Here is a 22,927-nt window from a genome sequence, read left to right as displayed (position 1 = left end):
TTTCCAAGGCACTGAGATTCCCAGGATACTAAATATGGGCTTGTATAAGAAGAGTAAATTGAAATCTTCCTGAACTTTACTTGAAGTTTGGGCTACTACGAAACTTCTTGTCTCAGTCCTCTCTCTCAATAGATTTACAATATCAGAGTTATGCTGTAATTGGTACCACACTGACACATAATGTAAAGTGTTACCTACATTTAAAACTTGAAAATAGTATTTGAATTCCATATTCACAGGTAATAAGAGTTCATCTTCATGGTGGGGAAAATGAGTTTTAGAATGACAGCTCCTAACCTGGATTTTTTTTTTCTTTCCAGTTCAGTTCATATGGTTTTCTCAATATGGGCATTATTCTGAAGTCCTTATACAGGCAAAATCCTCCCTGAAGTTGTAAATATCAACACAATTACAGCCATTTAGAAAGGTTTATCATTATAAATATATGTTTGTCTTTTAGTCTCTACGTTTCCAGTGTAAGCTTTATCAAAAATACTGCAATAGTCCACACTAATACCAGCAGCGTTATGATATGTTTCCAGTTCCATGTAAAAAATTTAATTTAAAAATAATGATAATTGGCATTTCGACCTTCTCCTTCCCAAAGATTTCAGAGCACTTCCCAAAAGTTAGTTTATTAATTCTCACAATAGCAAATATCTGTCAAGGCAAGTATATCTGGACGAGATCCAAAGCCCCTTTGGAGAACTCTCTGTATTAGTGCCGTTGTGCTTTTGCCTGAGAAAAAAACCTACACATTCCAGTTTCTTTGGGGAATTTGCAACAAGAAGTTCCACAACCCCCTGAAAAACAGGCATTTTTTTTGTAGCTGGCTCTTCTCTTTACCCTTAGGTCATGTTATCTCTGAGCAACACGGTAAATCACAGGAATTTGCTTTTGCAGTGTCTTGATTTGACATTTAAATTATTCTCCTGATTCAGATCTTCTGACAATCTGGCAATAAGGTTGACAGTTGAGTCCAAATTTGCTTATTCTGTGGCATTTGTGACAATCCCTGTATGAGTTCTGCTCTTTTAAAAACCAGATTTCCTCATGATCCTAGCTCGGCAGTCTCTATGATGGGGATCTGTTTAAAGCTGGAGAAAGCTCCCAGCAGAGGAGTGGGCAATCTTTACACAGTGCCTGCAGTGAAGCTTGGAAAGATAACCACATGCATTCCCTCACGATTTTTTTCTTTCCTTAAGAAACAAGCATCTAAAAATGATGGACCACAATCTGGTGTCTGTGGACAGAGAGGGAAGTGGGAGACATAGTTCTGTTCATCCTCGTGCTAGAGAGGTGGGAAAGTATCAGCTTAGTCTGCATCTTCATAGATTGCATGGCTTGGGAAGATGTGAGAAGGCCGCTGTTGGGGGGAAAGCTGAGATGAGAACTTTTCTTCCCTTCCTTCCCCCTGAGAGTTACCATTCTGGGCAGCTGGCAAGCAGCTGAGCTGTGTCCCTTCACAATTAGCCCATCAGACATGGTAAGTATCTGACAATCTCACCTTCTTCTTCATTGCATGAGTGAATGATTAATGAATGAATAGGTTTTTTGCAGAGTAATTCAAAGCTGCAGTGTAATCACTTTGATAAGATTAAGATCCTGTTTGACATTTTAATAAGAATAAAACAAGCATTTGCTTGCTAGGACATGATCAGGAAATACTGTGGTTGCAGATAAATCAATACATAAGTTGCTCTTTAGAAACTTTAGAAAATGTTATTTGTATTTGAAATACCACATATTTTATGTCTGTGATTTGTCTTTGGCAGTTATATTGCAAGGTTTTCTATCTGTTTCCATGGGTTGAAGAAAGATAAGAGAAGGTAAAAAGCTATGCACAGAGCTGAGATTCACAGAAAACCCCTCAGAAGAACCCCCACTAAAGCCACTGGCTGCATATGTTATTGCTGTAGCAGCATTGTGTCTTTCATGTGTTAAGCAACAAATGAAACATCATCAGCCCACCAGGAAAAGGTATGCTATTCCTTTTGAGTGATGCAGTTTAGACTACTGTCATATAGTGAATGATTACATATTTTTCACAAACTGTATTGGTGAAAAAAATGAGTTAGACATATCTGGGGAAAGAATGCTTTAATTAAATTCACATTAATGAAAACTTTGACATTTGGAATCAAAAATGGCATTTTAAAAAAATGCAGAGAGTTGTTTTTGTGATCATTCAACTTCTGTCATTCTTGGATTCAGCACTTACCTCTCTCCTAACAGGGAACATTGACTGATGACAAGGAAGAGTCTGGACTGCAAATTCATAAAGAGTTCAGCTTAGAAATGCTTGCGTCAATTAAAAAATATTGCATATATGAGAATGAGGAGGTTGTGGGTGTGATTTGCTGGGTTGTGTTGTGGGTTGTGGGAGATTTGCTGCTTGTTCTTATGCGCATATTATTTTCTAGGCGTACTAATAATGTGAGCCTTTGGACTTTCCTTGCTAGTTATGGATGGGAAAGTAACTTGATGGCTGCCAAAAAGCACTGAAAGACCTGTGTTCATGTCCACAATCAAGCCAGGTGATTTCATCAATCTAAATGCCTGAACTTGTATGAAAAATGACACCTCTCTGTCTGGAAATAATTGTTAAAGGAGGAAGGACCCAGGTATATTGCAATGAGTGATTTTTAACTAGATCCTCCATTCCTTCATCCATGAATATGCATATGTGAAAGGGCAATTGGTTTCAAAGCTCTGCTGCACATTTATTAATGTTAAATCAAATATTATTTACAAAAGCCATGGGGAAAGGATTTGCATAGACTGCCTTGGCAACCCAAATGACACTTGTGTCTGTGGGAACAGAAGTGAGAGTAAAGATGAGTAATCATTTGATCTAAATAGGGACACAGCTGTATTTCTAATGGGATTCAGGCTTTCGAATGGCCAACATCTTCCAGTCTGCCTTAGAGGAGCTGTGAACTTACCATTCGGGCATGTGCACATAAATACAGCAGCTGCCATTGCTGATGGCTTTGAAGCATTTTGCAGTCAACTGCCGGAGCTGGTGGCTCCATGCCAAATCATGATGTGATTCTGATCCTGAGAGATTTTCATGCAAGACTGGGGACAGAGGTCATGGATCAAATGTAATGGGCTGACATGTATTAAGAAAGATTAATGAGTCTGGGCACAAATTAATTGTGTTCTTATCAGATAATCAGCAGGTCTCACTAACACTTTCAATATTATAAAAGAAGAATATGTAGTGGGGTCTCTCCTGGTCAGCTATAAGGAAACAGATTTTTGTCATTATTTAAATGAGACAAAATATCAGTTTTGTCTGGTATAAAATCTAATCAAGGGGTTATTCCAGCTCAGGTCAAGGCTATTTTACCAAGTTCCACATTAACAGGGAAAGGAGCTGCAACAACTGTCTGAAGTTATTATAGTGTCAGGAAGAAAACCAGGGTAGAGCAGAAATAAGCCAAAGATTGTTGTTTGCAGCTGTGATCTGAGAAAAGTGAAGCAGCATAAAGGTAGTGTTGGAGTACAAAAGATGCTGATAAGAAAATCATGTTACGACCTACTACCTAGAAAAGATTTTGTATTTTCATTCAGTTATATGCTACTAAAATGTGAATCCAAAGAGGGATTCTGTTCTGTAGGATAGTTTCCTTTTAATAAACAATCAGAACTTCTTGGATGCTCAGTTCTTCCCCAAATCCCAAGAGTTGGGAGTCCAAAGAGAGCACAGAGGTTAGGTTGCAGGATAAGTTACAGGATAGCTTCCATAAAACCTTCTGCATTTTGGTGGTAGATGGTTCCATTCAGTGAATGTTTACCTGTTCTGTGTGGCACTTGTGAAAAATTCAGTTCTGACTGTTTCTGGCAAATGTTTTCACTGGCCTGAGGAATGTGAATTTGTGGAAGGACTCAGGAAATGTATGTGCATTTGTCATACCTGTTTTTCCATTGCTTTTTGTCTTGCCTGTTTTTTGGGGGTTGTTTTGTTTTAAATGAGTTATGTACTAGAGCATTCAGGTTGCTGACTTAAGCAGTTACCAGTCAGGAGATAATAGCAGCAGCAGGTTATTGTGCTTAAAATTTGTACCAAAGAGCCTGCAAGTAGACAATTAACATGTAGAATTTGAATGAGGGCATTTCTCCTTTTTCAATGCTTTTTGTATGGAAACAGTCCGTAGCCTGGGATGAGTGGACTCAAATTCTTGTGTGAGATTGTATAAATATGGGAAAATTTCAGTATAGTCCATGAGGTTACTTTGGGTTTACTGAATCGGATTGGAACATTTTGGCAGTAATTGGTATTTTTCAGATTTTTATGCAGCCATTTGTGGGAAGCGTTTCATCAAATATTCCAAATTCAAGCTATTTACAAACCAAAGCTCTCACAAACTGAAGCTGGATATTCTAAATATATAAATGACAGAGACCACAAGCAAAGACATCTGAAGATAGATATACATAATAGCAATTTCCAGTCACCAGCTTCTAATATAAATGGGTTAAAAGACAAGTCTCATTAGAGGCCCCCAGGGGCACTGGTCTGCCACAGGTTTTAGGATAATTCAGTGAGAAAAGAACCGGGCCAATCCCCAATCCTTCTTGTGGGAGTACCCCCAGGAGTGTCAGGAACACTTCCAAGAGAAGAATATGAACAACCTTCACAATCAAACTTAGGAAGAGGGTGCACATAGTTGTCCTTATTGTACACCTGAGTTTAAGTCACTTGTCAAGGAAAATGCTATTTTTGTCTCTCCCTGAGGTTTCTCAGAATGCTTTACATGTAGAGAAAAGGCAATCCATCCTTACTGAAAGAAATCCCATATATTTGAGCTTGAGCATCACTTGGCTGAAGTGAATGAAGTTGTATCATTTTACCTGACAGAGCAATGACATTAGGATACTCAGTGTTCAGTGCCAGTAATGGTTTGGTGCCTCTGTATTAAAAAAAAAAAAAAGGCAAGCAGCAAGCTGGAATTGCAAAATTTTTCAAGTAGCATTTAATCCATGTGCTCCCTAGTGATATGGCGATTCCCTTTCCCCTCCTTCTATAAGCCTGAGAAGTAACTAATATCTCTGCAGTTTCTTAAGCCAGTGAGTGGGATTTGGAGGGACCAGCCCTATGTCTGGGCGTTATTGTTTAGCACCATTGTTATGGAGTCTTACCTAAAAGGTGTGATAAAATGACAAGTCCTAGGGTGATTCCTTCCCTCTCAGAGCCGGGCATAATGAACAACTCATATAGTATCTGGCAGATAGGAATTTGTGGAGGAACACAGGAAATTGCAGAAAAATGACTGAATAAAACAGCAACAGAGTAAACAAAGTATTACTTGACCAGTGAAACATCTGTGACACAGACTCTGATTTCTATTTTTCCCAATTATTCTCATTTCTCTTTTCTACCTGCAGAATTTCACAAACTAGAATGAGAACATAAAGCCTGTATGGCAAATATAAATTGACACGATGCCACTGGAGCCAATAAAGCCTGGCTACTTTATACCAGTTGAGGATCTGGTTCATTTTGTTTCAGTTCTCATTGTATAAAGAAGTGAACCGTGATTTAAATATAAAGGGAATTTCGTCGGTTGTAATGAGCCCTTGTTTTTACAATGCATGCAGTACAGTGCACGGAAGTATTTTACCAGCCTATCTTCCCTTCAAGAGAATGATAGTATATATGTTTGATACAGTCAATAAGTTTCAGGGTTTTGTCTTGTAACATTGCCCACTTTGGGGTTTCATCTCATTCACAGCAATGTTTTGAATTTTTATTCATAACCATGTGTAAGACCTTAGTTTTTCACTGCTGCTTGTTAGTGTACGTTTTGGACAATGTTAACATCATCTCAGATATTCAGAACAAGTGAGGAACTTGGTTTAAGTCCTTAGGAGAAGCTAAAAAGACTATTAACAAGCAGAGTCCATAAAAAACATCTGTTCCAGTCATGCTGCTGATTTTTTATTAGTCCTTCAAATCCATAGCAAAGATCTCTAGAGCAAGAAAAATGCTCTAGTGTGGAGTGCAATTTCCAATTTCTTAGCTAACCTGATTTTGTTGATTCATACATATGCATGATTCAATGCTGTTCCTGAATACAAACAAAAAAACCCCCTTTTGGGTTGTACTTTATTTATTTTCCTTGAAATGCCCTTGAAATTTCATTTGCTCAGTGAAACCAAACAAATAATTGCATACTAAAAGGAAAATGAAGAGTAGCAAGCTAAATAATTTGTAACATCAAATATTCCTCTGCTGTGGTTAACATTCTCAGTGAGGGGAAACAGTCAGCAATAAACAGCCCAATGTATCTTAAATGCAATAACTAATATCAGTGTCAAATGCATGAAGTGAAAGTACCTTAGGATATGCTTTCACAGTTCTGCTATATCACTGCTAAATGGAATATGCTATATAACTATAATAGCAGTCATACTTGTCATATTTCTCCTGATCTCTAAGGAAAAATACCCATGTAGCCATTATGCAGCTTACATCTCTTTCTAGTCAAAGTCGTATTTTTATGGGGGTCTTTATGGTGGTTTTTAAAAGTTTACACTCTGAAAGCAAACTTGTCACAATTTGTATATCGTACAGACCATACCAAGTCACATTCCTGATAATTAGGGACATGCCAGTACTCTGTTGTGCACATCACTGCTAGCTAGCTGTGTAGTAAATAACAAAAGATTACTTCTGATTTGGGCTATGTAATGCTCCATCTGTATGTAAGAAAGCAAATAAGCAAGCTCTTTTAAGCAGAATTTTTAACAATGTCCACATTAACCACACTGGATAAAATTTAATCACTGGTGTAACTCAGACAATACCAGTGGAGTAATAGCAGGGGTGAATTTGACCCATTTTAGCTAAAATTGCACTCATTTCCCTCAACACCCCAGGCAGAGACTTCATATGGTGATGAGCACTTTTCACCATGTTCCAAGTGTGAAATGTTGCTGAATGTAAAGTTTGTAAATTAAAACTGGCATTTTTGAGTCAGTAGTTGCTAGTGAACATCCCACTGAGAAACCGGTATCATTTGTGATACCAGCACTTGTGTGGAAACCCCCTGCCAAAGGAGACTGTAAGTTAGATCCTTTTCTGCTGGAAATGTCTCCTTTTGGGAGGAGAAGACTGAGTCTTTGAGTGCTGTCGCTACGGACTGTGCAGTGCCATACTCTGGTCCCGAGGAACATCCCTAGCAGAAGACAGGGTGCCAATTTCATCACAGCCTGTCCTTCTCTTGGCCTCTGCTTTGGTCTCAACACTAAAATAGCAGGTCCTGCTCTTTTCTTTACCCTATTGTATGCTGTGGTGGTGCTATCTGCTCTGTTACAAGGTGAAGAATTGTCTTGGTGGACAATGTGTTTTAATGGAGTTCTGAAATGGGGGAGGTCTTGATAAGTGGCAAACACCTTGGCTTCATCATTTTCCTTCCACCTTTCAAAAAAACTGTAGCAGATGTGGGTCAGAATGTGACTCTCACATATTCAGTGAAGTAAATCATTCTCCCTATGCTTGCTATGCTCATTTCTAATTTTTCTCCTTATAGAAAGTCTCCCCTAACACTCTTGAAAGACTGTTTCTGTGCAGAGAAGTGGAAGCAAACACTTGAAATTATTTTCCCTGATGGATACAGGGAGGGCCAAGAAGTTGTAGAGTAGCTGTACACACAGGTGCAGGTAGCATGTTTGGTTTTCCCCTTAAGTATGCTTAAAAATTCTAGTCTATTAATTTGTGCACTGTATGATTCAGCTAATAATGGGAAGAATTGTATTTAGAAATGCCTCCTAAACAACATAAATTAAGAACAGATATAGATGTGGGAAAGACAAAGAATGATGACTCATAACTACAGATGTCTGTAAAACATAAGGGATTGAATCAATTAGTGGAATATTCAAAATAATGGTGGAGGGTAAACTGACATTTGTGTGTCATTAGACATGAAGGTCAGTGAAATATACTTACAGAAGAAAATGCTGCATGTTCTGCCCTGTTGGAACTGACTAAAGGATGCTCTGATGAACATTTCTATTGGCTGCTTCTGTTGAGGGGATGGTTTGGAAGGTAGCTGGGAAAGGAGGTCACCAAGGGACCTAGGTCAGGAGTTATTTAGGCTAATGACATGTTTGAGAGATAACTAAGACCTTTGGATAGCTTGCTTTGTCTTCCTGGAAAGGTGAGGTTGGCAAAGCACATGACAAACCATTCTAGTCAGCTTTGCAATTGAGTGTTTCTATGACTTGCCCCTCAGCCCTCCAGTCCATGTAAGCCTCCTGCACACCACGACTGCATAGAAGGGTGTATAAAGGGGACTCTGGTGAACAACATAACAGTATACTGGTAACCTCACTTTGTCAGCTAAGGCTACCTATTTATGCCTCACTGAGGAGTATGCTCCATTTTCTGCCCAGCACTATTGTTCTTGTAAGCCTGCATGAGGTAGTTCAATGTAACATTTGTTACATATGGCTAAAACGTACCCAACAGACCCAACTGTTTTGCCTGCTGGAGATCTGTGAACTGCTTCCTGGCAGTGGTGTCAGCCTATGCAGTCCTTACACAAAGCGTGGAAGCATCTGGAGAAATCACATTTGTAAGTCATCATTCCACTTATATCAGATCCACTCTGCAAATCTGATAGGAAGATTTCTCCCTAGGGGTCTCATCTTGCTTCCTTTACTTCTTCACTGAAGACCATGAGAACCACACGAGTGGGGTGAGCACTCTTTGACCCTTGGTAATTAAGATCACTTACCTTAATATGTTTGCTAGTTTGAACAGAAGAACCAAGCACAATGACTTAGGACATTTACAGGGTTGGTTTACTTCATGCATGAAATACTGGAAGACAATATGAAACAACCTTTCAATGATGATTCTGCTCTTGAACCCATCCCGTTTCTTTATTAACAAATGACTTTTTCTCTAAGGTGCTCTTTAGGAAGCAGACAGGAAGACATGAATTGGTAAACTAATAGAAGCTTTGGAAAACTTCTGTAAAGAGATCAGGATGCACTGCCGACATCATTACACTTGGGTCCTACCTAGATGAAGTAAGTTGTATCCAGAACAGTTCCTAAAAATAAATACAAAGTTCAGAAAAAGCTAATATATATGTCAATCTGAACTTTAAATTCTTGTGAAAAAAACTTGGCCTCAGAGCTTCAGAAAATAAATATTTTTGCCACGTGGCAATGGTTGTGAAGTAAATATGTCCCACTGCTCTGATCTTACATCCTGTCACATTAATGTTTCAGAGCACTCAATATAAATATTAAAACTAATAGCTTCGCTCTTCAGCTATTACTCCATCATTCCCTGAAATCATCATAAAACATTCAAAGCCTTTTAGAACATTTACACACTTGAATCTGATGGTGGGGAAAGGAGACTAACAGAGCACAGCTCGCAAGCTTAAATAATAGTGGAAAGCTGTTTATGGAGTATGCTTTATTTATTCATCATTTCAAGTAAAGTTTCAGTTTTGATGGAGAGGAAAAAAAATCAAAGTATAGCTGTCAAGGGAGAAGGTTGAAGTATTGCTTTTCTATACTGTGGACTTCTGTAAAGAAATATGGAAAAAAGTTGGTGGTTTGTTTTTTTTTTTTTTTTTTTTAAAAAAAGCAGAGTCCATGAGAATCTCAGTCCAAGGTCAATCAATCTTAGGACTGTGGGTACGTAAACAGCTAATGGATTGTAAAGACACATACCAGTGTTATGAATTTTTAACGAGCAACTCTTCAGCACAGACCCCTATAAATCAATGATGACTTATTGGCTAGATCAATTATGCAAACTTTAAAACATTTAATGACAGGTAATGAACAAGTCTCAGGAGTCCACCAGTCAACAGTGTTTTGCAGTTGTAGTTACAACTACTTAAGTGAAAAGTCTGCAGGAAGCCTTCCCTCAGAAATGATTTAAAGCTAAACTGTAAGGTTGTGGTAAAGTGAAAGAGCACGGTTGTGTTTCTCTTTGTATATAACCTTAACCAGGTTGGCAAGTGGGCACACTTGTTAATGTACTTATAGGCATTTATGTTATTTTTTGTTAACCAATGGTATCTTGTGACCTTGGGAAACCTGCTTTCCCAAACTTTATACTTCAGGTTTCCTGCAAGCTACAGTAGATATAAATGGTGCAATTTTCAAAGGAAAAAAGGTTGTGCTTGTGTTAGTAGACTAAATAGTTCTTTCTTGTAATGCTTTATTTTGAAAGTTAAGATAGATGTCAAAAAAAAAAAATATTAGATGAGGGGAATGATAGACTGTATTACGGTTAACCAGCACAAAAGGACTGAAAGATGAGTGTAGGCTGAATAATACAAAAGTAGTCTTATGGAATAACTGGTGGCATTATGGTGATTTAATTGCTTATTAAAATTATTATCCAATGAAAGATGAAGGATTTTTTGTGGATTTTTGAATTTAATAGTTATTTTAAATTTTAAACATTAACCTTTTTAATGGGCAATTTAAGATAATTCTGCAGATTACAGGAAAGTTGTAAATTAAACATACCATTCAAGAACAAGAACAGGTGTATAAGCCCCTGATCCAAATGCCACGTTTCTCTGTTAACTTAGTTAAGGCTCTACTCAGATTGACTGAGGCCTCTTGGCTGAATCAGTGAATTGAGTAAGTGCTTTTTATTGCCATTTGCTTTACTTTCCTAAAGACAACAAATATAAATGAAAGCTTGAAAGAGAGTTTAATCTTTGGTTTGAAGAATCAAAGTTTAAGTGTTTTGTAAAAGTGGTAGAATTATTTTATTTGACAAAAAATTATGTTATCCTCAGCTGTATTCTTTACAAGGAAATTGTGGTCAGAGAGCCTCCCAGTATCCTATCACAATATAGCTGAATCCTAGGTGTTTAAACTCACCAGTAAGGTTCTAACATGTTCATGCTTGCTGCCAGCAGTGATTCATGAGAGCTCCTGCCCTACCACAAGTCCAGCAACCCCCCTGTGGGCTGAATAGCACCTCGCTCTGGAAGTTGCTCTGGCAATTGCATGTGAGGTTTGATGTGAATAGGTGAATACTAGACCCAGCAAGAAGGGCATGTTTGGGTGTTTTTTCATGTCTTGCTCAAAGTTTGGGATGTGAGACATACAAGGAAAGTGCAGTCATGAGAGATTGTAAATAAACTGAAGAGTCATCCAGGGATCTGTAGTCGTTAAAAACAACTGCTGTTTTTTATTTGTTGATCTGAACACAAATGAGCATTCGTTGCTCACTGTTTATTACTGTTTCCCTTGTGCTGGTGGATGAAGTACAGATGTGCCACTACAAGAATTGAAAAGTTGTCTCAGTTCACCAAGTTCCCCAAGTGCCTTTGTGTCCTCAGATGAAAATATTTTTTGAACAGTAGGATCATTACGTGATGACAAATAAAGTTTCCTTCTTCCTCCAACCCAAGAGCAAATGCAAAACAACAAAGCTTTGCTAAAATGTTCTTTTTATACTGATATGGATGAAACTAGTTTTTAAGCACAGGATCTAATTAGGTGGTGGCAGGAAATAGTAGTAAAACTCCTGGAAACCTCTGGTGAAATGAGGAGTGGCCCAAATGTTGGTTATCACTTCCTTTTTCAAGTGGGAAATGGGGAGATTGCTCCTGGTGGCTAAGGAGGTCGGTAGAACTACTGAGAAATATGTTTGCTGTGGTCAACCTTTTATTCTGTCATCTGACATGCTGGCAAAACAGGACATTTAAACAATAGCAGGATGTCTTGAAATTCATGCTCTTATTTCTTTAGACTTTTTAGCTTCTTATTGAGACTGACATTACACTGCTGTCATTATTCTAAGTGTCACAAGTTATATCAATATCTCCCGCAGCTTCAACATATCTTGTGTGGAAGTTCTCCATTTTTATCTGTCAAAACTATCAGTCATTCTCTATTTTCCATATTTAGGATCTCTCATTGGCTATAAGCATCATTTGTGCCTGCACTGCAAGTATGATGCCAGCGGACACTAGGAGGAAAACATTTAAATGTTACGATTAATGAAACTGAGGGCAGATCGTATTTATTTCAAGGATGAGCTTACTGCAGAGGAATGATACACCTTTTAAATGTAGATATCTTGGCTGGATGGCTTTTTTAGGAGCATGTTCAATGGAGAGAAGTAGGAATTAGGTTGACAAGTGAGATGCTTGCTGCTGAAAGGAGTAAATACCCATCCCTACCTCCTTCCTACTGTGTCCAAGAGAAGGAAGTTACCCTTCCGATGCTATTTTACTTAATTGGTTTCTGTATGTGAAGAATTAGTGAACACAGCTGGACTGATAGGTTTCTGCAGATGAGCCAAGAGTCAATGGTAATTTTTTAAATTTTTTTTTTAACTTGTCAAATTAGAGCCACCAGTTTAGACGAAGAGCTGCAGCAGGTGAAGAAGAACAAAAATTGCTAACTTGATGTGTTGATCCTTCTGGTTGCTTTCATTTGACTTTGCCTGATACAAGTTCTGAGTTTTTATCAGGTCTTTTTATATTGTTTTCTTCCTGATTGACACTCTCAGGTTATTCTAAAACCTTGGATCAAGTAAGGTAGCTAAGATGTAGTGAGCGGATTCTTTCATGTTGGAAATTCATTGTCAGATTTGCTACATAAAACATCCCCTCATTTCACAGAGGAAATAACACCATCTCTTTCAACATCTTGTTTTAGGCTTCTCAGTGTATTTCCTAAAAGACTGATGGACAAGATAATTTGACTGACACCAACCCAGTTTTTCCTGACATCCCACGCACATGCAAAATCTGACAGCTGCCTTCCAACCATCTTTATGCCTCTGAAGTTCCAGTAAATGCTTCTTCTGGGCCCATCTATTCTGTGTGTTGCACCAGTGGTGGCCAAAACCCACAGAGCTGGCGTGCCCTGTGTGAAAGTGTGAGTTTTATCTTGCATAATATAGCCATAACTGAATTATTGGAAGTGAGCTGCACAGAAAAGTCTGCAGGTGACACATCTGTAAGTGTCATATGTTTGTCTGCTAATTGCAGAGATGTTTTCCATTGGACTATGTGGTAATATAACCAAAATGCCTTAGTTTTATGTTTCTGTAGCGCTTTTGAGATTCTCTCTCTCCACTGTGGTGCTAGTAAGCCAAATACCGATGCTGTGACACACAAATGAATTCACTGAAAAGTCAGTATTATTATGAGGACAAAAAAGCAAGTCACAGTTACCTGGCAGTACCAAGCTTGTGCGTGTGTATTAGTTATTCGCTCATTTTGTTTGGTCTTGCCACAGTAGCCTATTTAATCATGGAAAGTTTTCTAGAACTTTGGGTAAATAGGCACAGATAAAGTTGCATAATATTTGGCTTACGGTCAAAACATAAACCAAATTCCAATCCAATTGCTGATTCGACAAAATGGGGTTTAGTTTTTAAGTTAATGATTTTTACTTGTATTTTTTTACAATATCCACACCTTGTGATTTCAGCTGCGATGGGAAAGTAGAAAAAAAGAAAATGTTTGTGGGAGCCCTCTCTGGCAATATTTTTTGCCCAGCTCAAAGAATTGGAAGTCTTATGAGAGAAAGACGGAAAGGAAATGTTCTTGAGTGATTTGCAGCTTGATTTTCAAAGCAGCGAGCTATGGATAAGGCTATTTTGCTTGCAGTCAGATGTTTATCTGAACTGAAGTGGAATGCTATGCCAATATAAAGATGTTTATTTGCATATGCTTTTTTTTTTTTTTAAGTTTTCTCTGGGAGTTCATCTCTGAAGTTATTGACTTCCTGGTAAATCACATTCTTTCCTTGCACTAAGCTAGGAAGCAATCAAGTCTTCAGTGCTCAATTTGGCAATGTGTTTGTTTTGCCTTTTTGAAAGCACATTTTTATACTTTTTCATCTACTTCAAAAGTAAGTACATTAAAGAAAGGGTCAGGAGATGATGACTGTACTTCACAAAAGAAACAGTCATGTGGAGTTGCAAGAATTTATTGAGGTCAATGCTGATGAGAAATTGATAGAGTAGGTTGAACAGTCTACGGATTTTTTTTTTCAGTGTATTTTTTCCAGTGCTCTAATGAAATTACTGTCACCCTTCTCTGAATGTTATATGTGCTCTCTATCTCTCTATGTGTGTTCTCTATCTTTCTTTTCATCAGGACACTGTTAATCTTACTTCTTCCCTCATCTGGCAGGTTTCAAATGTATGTAACTAGGCAATTCATCAATTTTTTTGCCTTTGACACAACCTTTTGCTGATGTGCACATGTATCTCCTAATCTCACTGTGTATTGTAAATTTAAAAATTGAGGAAACAAAGCTGAGAGAGGAAAAAATTGCAATAGCAGAAGTTCTTTTCCCTAACTTTTCGCCCAAGATTGCTTTTTTTTTTTGGACATGGATGTTACAATTAAATGAATTTAACATAGAAAATTCCTAGTACACAAGGCTTACATTAGAAAACTCAGGTGTTTTGGTATCACCTTGCTAATAGGTGCACCTTCTTTCATTTGCAGCAGTCTTAGCCTTGTAGACAACTTCTCTCCCACCCTCTTCACAGTGCCAAGGGTTGCAAGTCTCATTATTAGATGTTATGAAGTTTCTGCACTTCTACAGCCTGTATCACTCTTTCTGTCATTTCTCCTCTGTGCTGGAATCAACTCTGGTGTGTCTGTGAGCTAACTACTTGCATGCAGCCTTACATTGCTTTTCTCTCAACTCCCCAGTGCAGCTTTACCACTTGGGGGAATTGATGCTTCAGAACTAGCAGTTCTCCAGCCAGCACAGGGACATGTATTGAAGAAGAGCTTGTCTGTGAACTCCCTAGAGCATTACAAGGGTTCATAGCCTTTCAATCCCATAGTCAGGCAGTGATCTGCAAGGCTCCTTTGCCATTAGCTGCATATGCGTAGACATGTTGACCATTGCAAGAGATGACCCTCACTTTCAACACCTACTTCCTAAGCACTATCAATCATTAGAAAGACTACGTCTCCTTGATTTAATAATGGACTAAGCACCTGTCCCTGCACGTTACTAGGATTTCACTGTCTCATTCAGTTGGGACTGGGCTTGCTCATTTTTGCCATGTTGGGTTTCAGGCCTAGCATGTTCCTTGGTGTTTGTATACAAAAGCCTGCAGTTCTGAACTTGAATCCTGGAGTCAGAGTTCAATTGTTCTGGTGAGGTTCCATTGTGTGGGTGTCCTGGAGCACAAGGTGTTTGAAATCTTAGTGCTGTTCCCTGTGGTCCTTCAAGTCGCCAACATTTTAACCAATGTAAAACTCTGGGAGCCTGGCCTCATGTGCAGCTGAGTAGACCATCCAGGGTATCCCCAGCATGCCTTGTGTACCACTGCATCCCCACAAACACATCTACAGCTCTTTGGGAGGTGACTATGTGGTATAAGGTATATGAGATGAAAAATGTGTTATGCTTGCTGTCACTCAGACCAGTGGTGCTATAATCATTAGATCTTCTGATGTGGAGCATGGTGAAAATAAGGCTGCTAGTGCTGGGTGATTTTTGGTATTCGTATTAATGGTGACTTCTGTGTTTTGGCTGGAATTTCATAGCTGCATAAACACGAGTGTCCTACATGGCTCCTGAGTCACATAAAGACAGCCTGGTCCTAGCTTAGGAGAGGGTTAAAAGGGAAGAATAATGTCATGGAAAAGGCAGGACTGGAAAAAGGGTGTGTAAAAACACATTTGTTGTAAGGTCCAACGTAATCTTTTGCACATGAAACTTCAATCCTTTTATTACTTGAGGTGGGATTTTGGCTGTCTTTCTTGGATTTTGTAATTTATTGTGCCTCATTAAACAACTTAAACCAGGAAAACTAATCCTTGAATAACTTAGTGTCTGAGTAATCGCAAACGCTGATTTATTTTCAAACACCTCCAGGAGGTGAATAGATAGTGTAACCCTCATCTCGTGCTCTAGTACTGAGACTTTATGCTCAAAAGTGTCTACAAAATTTTTTGGTGCCTTGACTTGCTGTACCTGAAAGACTGACTGATCTTGAGACAGAGCTCTAATGACCAACCAGTCTAGTCACAAAGGGTGACTGGCCCTTTCCCAGCAAAATAGCCATTATAGTCAATCTGTGCAAAGATCAGCCATAGTCTGAATGCACAGTGGACACACAAGACCTGGTTTATCTATGCATAGCATAAGTGCATAAATAAGTCCCTCACTGGAGAAAGAAGGCCACCAAAATGAGTTGTGGGCTGGATGCGTTGCTCTAATGATTTATCTTGCTGAACTACCCCTCTGTTAGCACAGATTTTGAAAAAACATCTAGTTTTGACAAAAAAAGTCTCAGTGACAAAGACATCTCAACATAACACACCATGGTAAATTAATGCCCTTCACAGTTTAAAATATGAATCTTTTTTCAAAATGGAATTCATCTAGCTTTTTCTGGATACTAGATTTTGTTATAATTTCCTCCATCAGAGTGCTGTATTTAAAATATTTTTTTTTCTAGACCTGATGCATTTTTAATCACTATGTATAAACACAGTATGATCCAGAAGCGTGTCAATGGAAACTGTATTTTCCTCCTTTAAAGGAGGAGGAAAATGTCCAGCTTTTTGATATTCTTCTTGAAAAGCAGTCACCAGAACTAAGCAGTGCATATGACCAGGGTCTTCATCAAAGCCATAGCTACTTTTGAGCGTAATGAAATAATTCCTCATCCCTTCAGACTTTTACAATCAGAGTAACTGTAACAGAAATGCACCACTGAAACATGGCATGGAAATGAACCTCACAGAGAAATGGGCTGGAGCATTTTAATGAGCTATGGTCCCATCAGTCTCTACTATACACAGTACATACAGAGCCTGGAGTCCTCCTGGTGCAGGTGACTGGATAAGCATGCCTTCTCAGAAGATGGCTCCGGGAGGGAGTGGAGGTAGTATTCACTTCTTGTATAGCAGTCAAGGGAAATGGCAGTGGCCACCCTCTTGAACGTGAGTCTGCTGGGTTGCAAGAATAGAAAAGACATGGAGTCAGAAGGAAAGCAAGCAAAGGAGTGTGACGACCTCAGAAGTTAGGCTACTTAGTGGGAGGGGGAAGAAAACAGGACAGGTTTTTATATCCAGTAACTTCTCAGTAAAGAGATTCCACAGTGAAACTCTGGATTAAGTTTTGCTGTTTTGAAAATGTGTCCAAAGTAGTAATAGAAATTTCCTGTCCTGTAACCAAGGATGCAGTAGTTTCACTGGAATAGGTCACATGCTGGTGTTGTGCAGTCTGAGCATTGCAAGGCAGTCTTATTGCTGCCGTTCCTTCTGCAAGGCAGAAGTGAGAAAAATGTTGTTTGTTTAGGCTTTTTGGGCTATGGCTTTTAGTTCCAAAGCATTGAATCAGAAGGATACTTGTTAATGAAGAAATGTTGATACATATGTTCAGTTAACAACCTGTTAAGACAAAGCATGAAACCTTTCTCCTTGTTTATTCTTCATAACACATAAAACCATCAGGATGCAATGTGCCTGAAGAAGGCAGAGTCTGCTCTGAAGGGCTTGCAGTGCTGAGACCTGTTCCTTCAATAGTCCATGTTTATTCATCAAATGGGGAAACACTCTGTGTGTCAGAGGTATTATCTGCATTAGTCATCAGTATGTGCAGTAAGTGTTTGTACAGTCAGGTCATCAGTAGAGGATCTCAACTGGAGATTTGGGGAGAGCAACTTTCTTTACATTGGCTCTGTGAGATGAGTGTTAACAGCCTCTGAATTCAAATTTAACATTAATGGTAATCTGATCTCTAATAATATGTTGACCTCAGTCTCATTTTGCTTTATGTTTTATTTTTCACTTCGTACATCAGCTTAGTGATGACAATACAGCTTTATTTCTCATTCCATTGACTCGCTGACTTGTTCTTACCACACTATCAGTTTCCAGGGGGTGTTTCTTTAGCATCTAAGGTCAGGCAGGTTTGGGTACTTTCAGACTAGCATGGATGAAGATTTTGATGAGAATCAGTTTAGGAAAAAAGACAGAGCAGAGCAAAAGGCAGATTTGACATACGCTAAGTATGCAGTGTTCTTTTGCAGGATTCAGAAATTGTAGAATACAACACAGAGGATTACTGGTAATTTCTGAAGGAAAGGTCTGCACAGCAGAGAACCACCAGCTAGCTCTGAATGACTCTTGCTGCAGGTCCAGTGTCTCTGAATGGCTCTTGCTCTGCCTAATAAGGCTGCCCTCAATCAGCTGAGAGACTGACACGGCACCATCCCAGTCCTGCGTCAGTGCTCGTTCAGTATCTCTGTACAGCCTCTGCTGTGCTGTGTAGACATACTCCTGGTGATCCAGCTGTCAGCGCTGATGCTGATTTAGGGACAAGGGATCAACTCTTGCATATTAAGCCCAGAGGCTCACTTCTACCTTTGTGGCTATGACTGACTCGCATGAACCTCCTGACTGAGTTACTCATGCTCTGCCCAGAGAAACTGGTCTGATCCTATCTAGGTTAAAATGTCCTTTCTTCTTTTTAAATTGATATTGTTTTCCGTATTTCCAGGTTTGGTCACTCCTGCAGCAGGTAACTTATGCAGTTCAGAGTGATTTATTTTTTATCTCTGAATCAAAATTTTCTAAAAAAACCCTTCACTCAAGGTTGAACGAAAAATTCTGACTTAAACCAAGATATTTCTCCTTTGTTTTTATAGGGTTTGAAACATTTTTTTTTCCTTTTTAATGTAATTGAACTACATCCTATAATAGTATGACTTATTTCTAGGACTGATTCTTTTTGTATGTTTTTTCCCCCCAGTAAAAATATTCACTGAAGTAGGATTGTCTTTCTGCATTGCTATAATTTTGTAATACTATAGGCAAGTCACTTTCATCACTTAGTTCCTCCATATGCCAAACAAGGGTAATATTCCACAGCCAAAGAATATGATGAGCCTTAATTCGTTGATAGCTGTAGCATGTTTCAGAAATGTGTCGTATTCCCAGGAATATTCTCAATTGCATAGATCTGCAGGGGAATATTCAGAGTTAACACTAAAGGACACTAAAGAAGAGCATAATTTTATGTTGACAATAAAGGCTAAGTGCACGGCGCACTCTGCCAATGCCTCAATTTCACAAATCCTTGTCTGGAGACCTTTCTAGTTCTAAATTTCTGATGGATGACTAGGATTTTAGCTGACTGACTTCTATTTGACTTTAATGGGAGATCTGCATTTTAAAACACCATGCAATATTTTGAAAAGTTCCTCATAATGTCCAGACTAGCATTATTTTAAATCTGTCCTTGGCAATGGCAAATGATGTTATTAATATTCAGTTGTTGCAAGATGGATTCAAACAATGGGGGGTGGGGGATGTTCTTTGGCGTGGTTCTTGGTTGTTAAGAAAGTAATAAACCTTCCTTGTCTCTGATTTTATAATGGACAATAACCATTAACTGATCAACAGAAAAAATGTCAGGTCTGGAATCAATGTTGATAGAAAAATATTTCATCTGTTTACATTTACGAAGGATCACTGATAAAACCTTTGATCCCATTAAGGATATAAACTCTTCACATATAGTCGATGACAAGTCTGATGAGCTAGCTGAGCTCCACCAGCCTTGCTGTGCTTAGTGAATGTTCAGCTAAAAAGGGATCAAATTGACTCACGAATTTCAAGATTCCTAGGAAATTACCATTGTGAGGTGACCCAGTTTTTTGATTAGTGTCATGAAAAGACAGGTCTCACTGAGAAATAAACGTAATAATGTCAACCATGTGCTTAAGTTCTTCTCTCCGTTATACACATTCGCTTTCAAATTGTTTTGTCATTTTAGCATAAACTGTATCACTTGCTTTCATCTGAGAAACACAAGCTTAGCATAGTTCTGTGCAGAAATCAAAGATGAGCATGGAAAAAAGGCCCCTCTTTGCGTATTGAATCATTGATCAGACAAGCACAGCAGATATTTGCATGGATCCTTAGTAGTTAGGTCTCAGTAGCTGCCTTAGATAATTGTTGGAAGGGAAAGAAGAAAAGAGTAGAAAACTTAGATATTTCATCCATCTGTTTTTCCCAGTAATTGCAGACTTTCTTATACGTTGCCTTCTGTACATCTATCCTTCTTCAAGCACAGGGTGGGTCACCAACCGATATTATTATTGATACTGTTATCCCTTTGGAATCATCTAGTTTAAACCAGGAACAGGAAACAATGAAATGAACTGCCTTCCCTTGTTAACAAATGAGCATGTTGAGGGGAAATTTGCTTGCTGGGCCAGGAGGAGATTGAGAAAGAGAGGGAGAAGCAAAGCAAGGAATCAGAAGTGCCACCAAATCTGAATTGCAGTGTGACTGATTTCACACTGTAGTATTCTCTCCTCAGAAGGCCATTTGACTGAGTTGGAAAATACACATGCAAATACTATGTGAACCCTAAAATGTTTAGGAAGTCTTCGCAGTGACCAGGCTATGGTCAGTCACTGGCTGTTAGTTGGAACCATAGTGTTCCCACCTTCCTGTGTCACTGAGGGCTCATCAGCCCCATTCAACTGTTGCGATGCAGCCATCCCTACCTCCATTTCTTACCCCATGTCTGTGATATTTTTTGATCATCTCTTGCAGTGTTTTCAGCTCTTCCAGCTCTCTTTTCTCTGTTCCCGTTTCCCCATGCAGGTGCAGAGAACTTTCTGTGCTACGAAGAGGCCCACAGCACAACCAAAGGATGTGAGGAAAACTGCCTGTACAGGGAGAACATCAGTTCTTTTCCCTCCCCACTGAACATCCTGCGTCCTCCCCTCAGGGCTCATGACAGCTCAGTGGAGAAGAGCTGGTGAGTATGGCCAGATAAAGCAAAGGAGATTTGCCTTAGTACCAGCTAGGTGGGAAGGTCATCTTGGATCATGGGCTTATGATCATCACAAATAGCTGTACCGCAAAAATGGAAGCAACACAATTTTGTATTTTTCTGTTAAGAAGATTTAAAAGTCAGATGAGTTGATAAAAGGGGAAGAAAATCTCTCTAGGTTTGGTAAGTGAAAATAAAACAAGGAAATATAATAATGTATAATCACAACTCTTCCTCAGTGTGGCAGCAGCATCTGTTAAAAAATGCAGGACACTTAAAACTGGCAAGGAGCTCTGAAACCCTGGTTGAGCTGCAAAACTGGACTGTATCAGAGAGATGATGGCTTCAGTCTGTTCGGATAAAGTTTCCCGTTAAGTTCTGATCTACTGGTGCCTGTGGACTCTGATTTCTTTCCCTTCTCCCTTTCTTCTGCTTTTTTTCCAGTGCTTGCCAGTTATGTTAAAAACTAATGCTCGGTCCTCTGAGGTACCCACTGACTTTGACCGGTGTTACAAGCCACCTGGTGATGGGCTGTAGTAGAAAAAGCAGTTGCCACTGGAGGTGAACACAAGGTGAGATAAAAACTGAACAAAAATATGGCATTGTTCTTTTTAAACTGCAAATTCAAGTCCAAGGTGTGAACAAGATAACCTTCAAATAATAAATGGGCAGACAAATCTTTTGGATGCACTGAGAGCGCTATTTCGGAAGACATAACCGCAAGCCGGCGTGAGTTAGATATAGTGATTGCATAGATGTAGACTGCCCCAGCTACATGTATTTTCAAAACCACGGCAGAGCATTTCATGAAGAGCGCTGTTATCTTTTCACTGCCTAAGTTAATTTTACTTTTTGAGGCTCTCCCAATGTCTCAGCTCACAGGACAGTATGTCAAGAAAAATTTTCAGTTCTTCTTATGGCACATGCTTCTGGTGGAGATTTTCTTTTTCTCTTACAGAAATTAAGAAGCTCATTTCTCTATGGTGTAATTTGGGTGGCAGAGGTCAAGGTGGGAGGGAAGGAACTCCAAAGGAAATAACACCCTCTTCATAATAACCATTAGCCACACAGACTCAGCTACAAAGAATCTCAGCTGGTTAAACTGCTTACATTTCTCTCAAGTTAACAGCAGAATAGCCAAGTAGAAATCATTCCCCAGATGTTACAAGTGCTCAGAAATCTGTTTGAAACTATCTCTAAATACTTTACACTTCTTATAAATTCATATCTTGATCCCAGAAGAAGATCCAGTGCGCTCACCATGGACTAATAAACATTTAGAAAAGTTAAATTACTTAGAGATAGTTAAGTATCATACAAATATGTGTAAACACTCCCCAGCATAAAATCCAACCTGCAGAGGTCTTTGCCAATTTAATTGCATTTTGGTTCACCCATTTAATAAAGAGGATTTTTTTTTAACCTCTGCAGTTCCAAACAGAACTTCAGATTCTGTTACAATAGAGTGGAGGAAGAGAAGTCTTAAACCAGGGGCATTTAGTCACCTGCAGAGTGAGAGAGATTGAAAAGGAAAAGGGATTTACTGCCTTCTAGATCAGTTTGTAGGCAATTTGAATTCCTCTTAAATCAATTTCTGCATAAGACTAGTGGTTTGAAATGACACAAAATGGTATCGGAAATCAGCCTCCTTTTGCAGCATGGAGAAATCCTCTCCCTGAGTCCTTGTTATTCTTTCAGTCATGTGTTTTCCCTTCATTTATTCTTTCATGTTGTGCTCTGCCTTCTGACGAGTGAAACATGAACAGGAAGTGGGAAGGAGCAAGCTTTGTCTTTCTACTGCTAGTGTGCTTCATACGTTTGTGAAGAAGCAGACCCACATCATAAAACCAACTGAAAGCCACGGAGGTACCTCTCTAAAAAATGTAATGGACTGTACTGAAAGCCTAACTTTGACTGATGTGAGGTTTGGGACTTTATCCAGGTAAGAATTCATGCAGCAATGAGCACAGATAAGGCAGATGACCCAGAGTAGGGCCAAACTGTTTACCAGCAGATGTGTTTTTGAAAATCTTCCTTAACTGGTCATGGCAGCGGAAAATACCCTGCTGTTAAACGCATCTGCAATCCACTGCGCTCCCAATCCACCTACAAAAATTCTGACCTTTAAAGAAATGAT

General features: G+C 39.0%; 1 long non-coding RNA gene across 1 annotated transcript; it reads left to right on the top strand.

Annotated features, from left to right (window-relative positions):
• The first annotated feature begins 1,782 nt into the window (after positions 1-1,782).
• Positions 1,783-22,420, top strand: LOC129209470 (uncharacterized). Its single transcript, XR_008578090.1, has 5 exons — positions 1,783-1,980; positions 2,424-2,624; positions 8,926-9,048; positions 20,619-20,775; positions 21,235-22,420. It is a non-coding gene; the product is annotated as an uncharacterized LOC129209470 (long non-coding RNA).
• The last annotated feature ends 507 nt before the right edge of the window (positions 22,421-22,927 follow it).

This window comes from Grus americana, chromosome 8, assembly GCF_028858705.1.
Source record: "Grus americana isolate bGruAme1 chromosome 8, bGruAme1.mat, whole genome shotgun sequence".
Classification (NCBI taxonomy): domain Eukaryota; kingdom Metazoa; phylum Chordata; class Aves; order Gruiformes; family Gruidae; genus Grus; species Grus americana.
The sequence above is the reverse complement of the archived record's forward strand: the minus strand, read 5'-3'. Positions and strand labels throughout refer to the sequence as shown.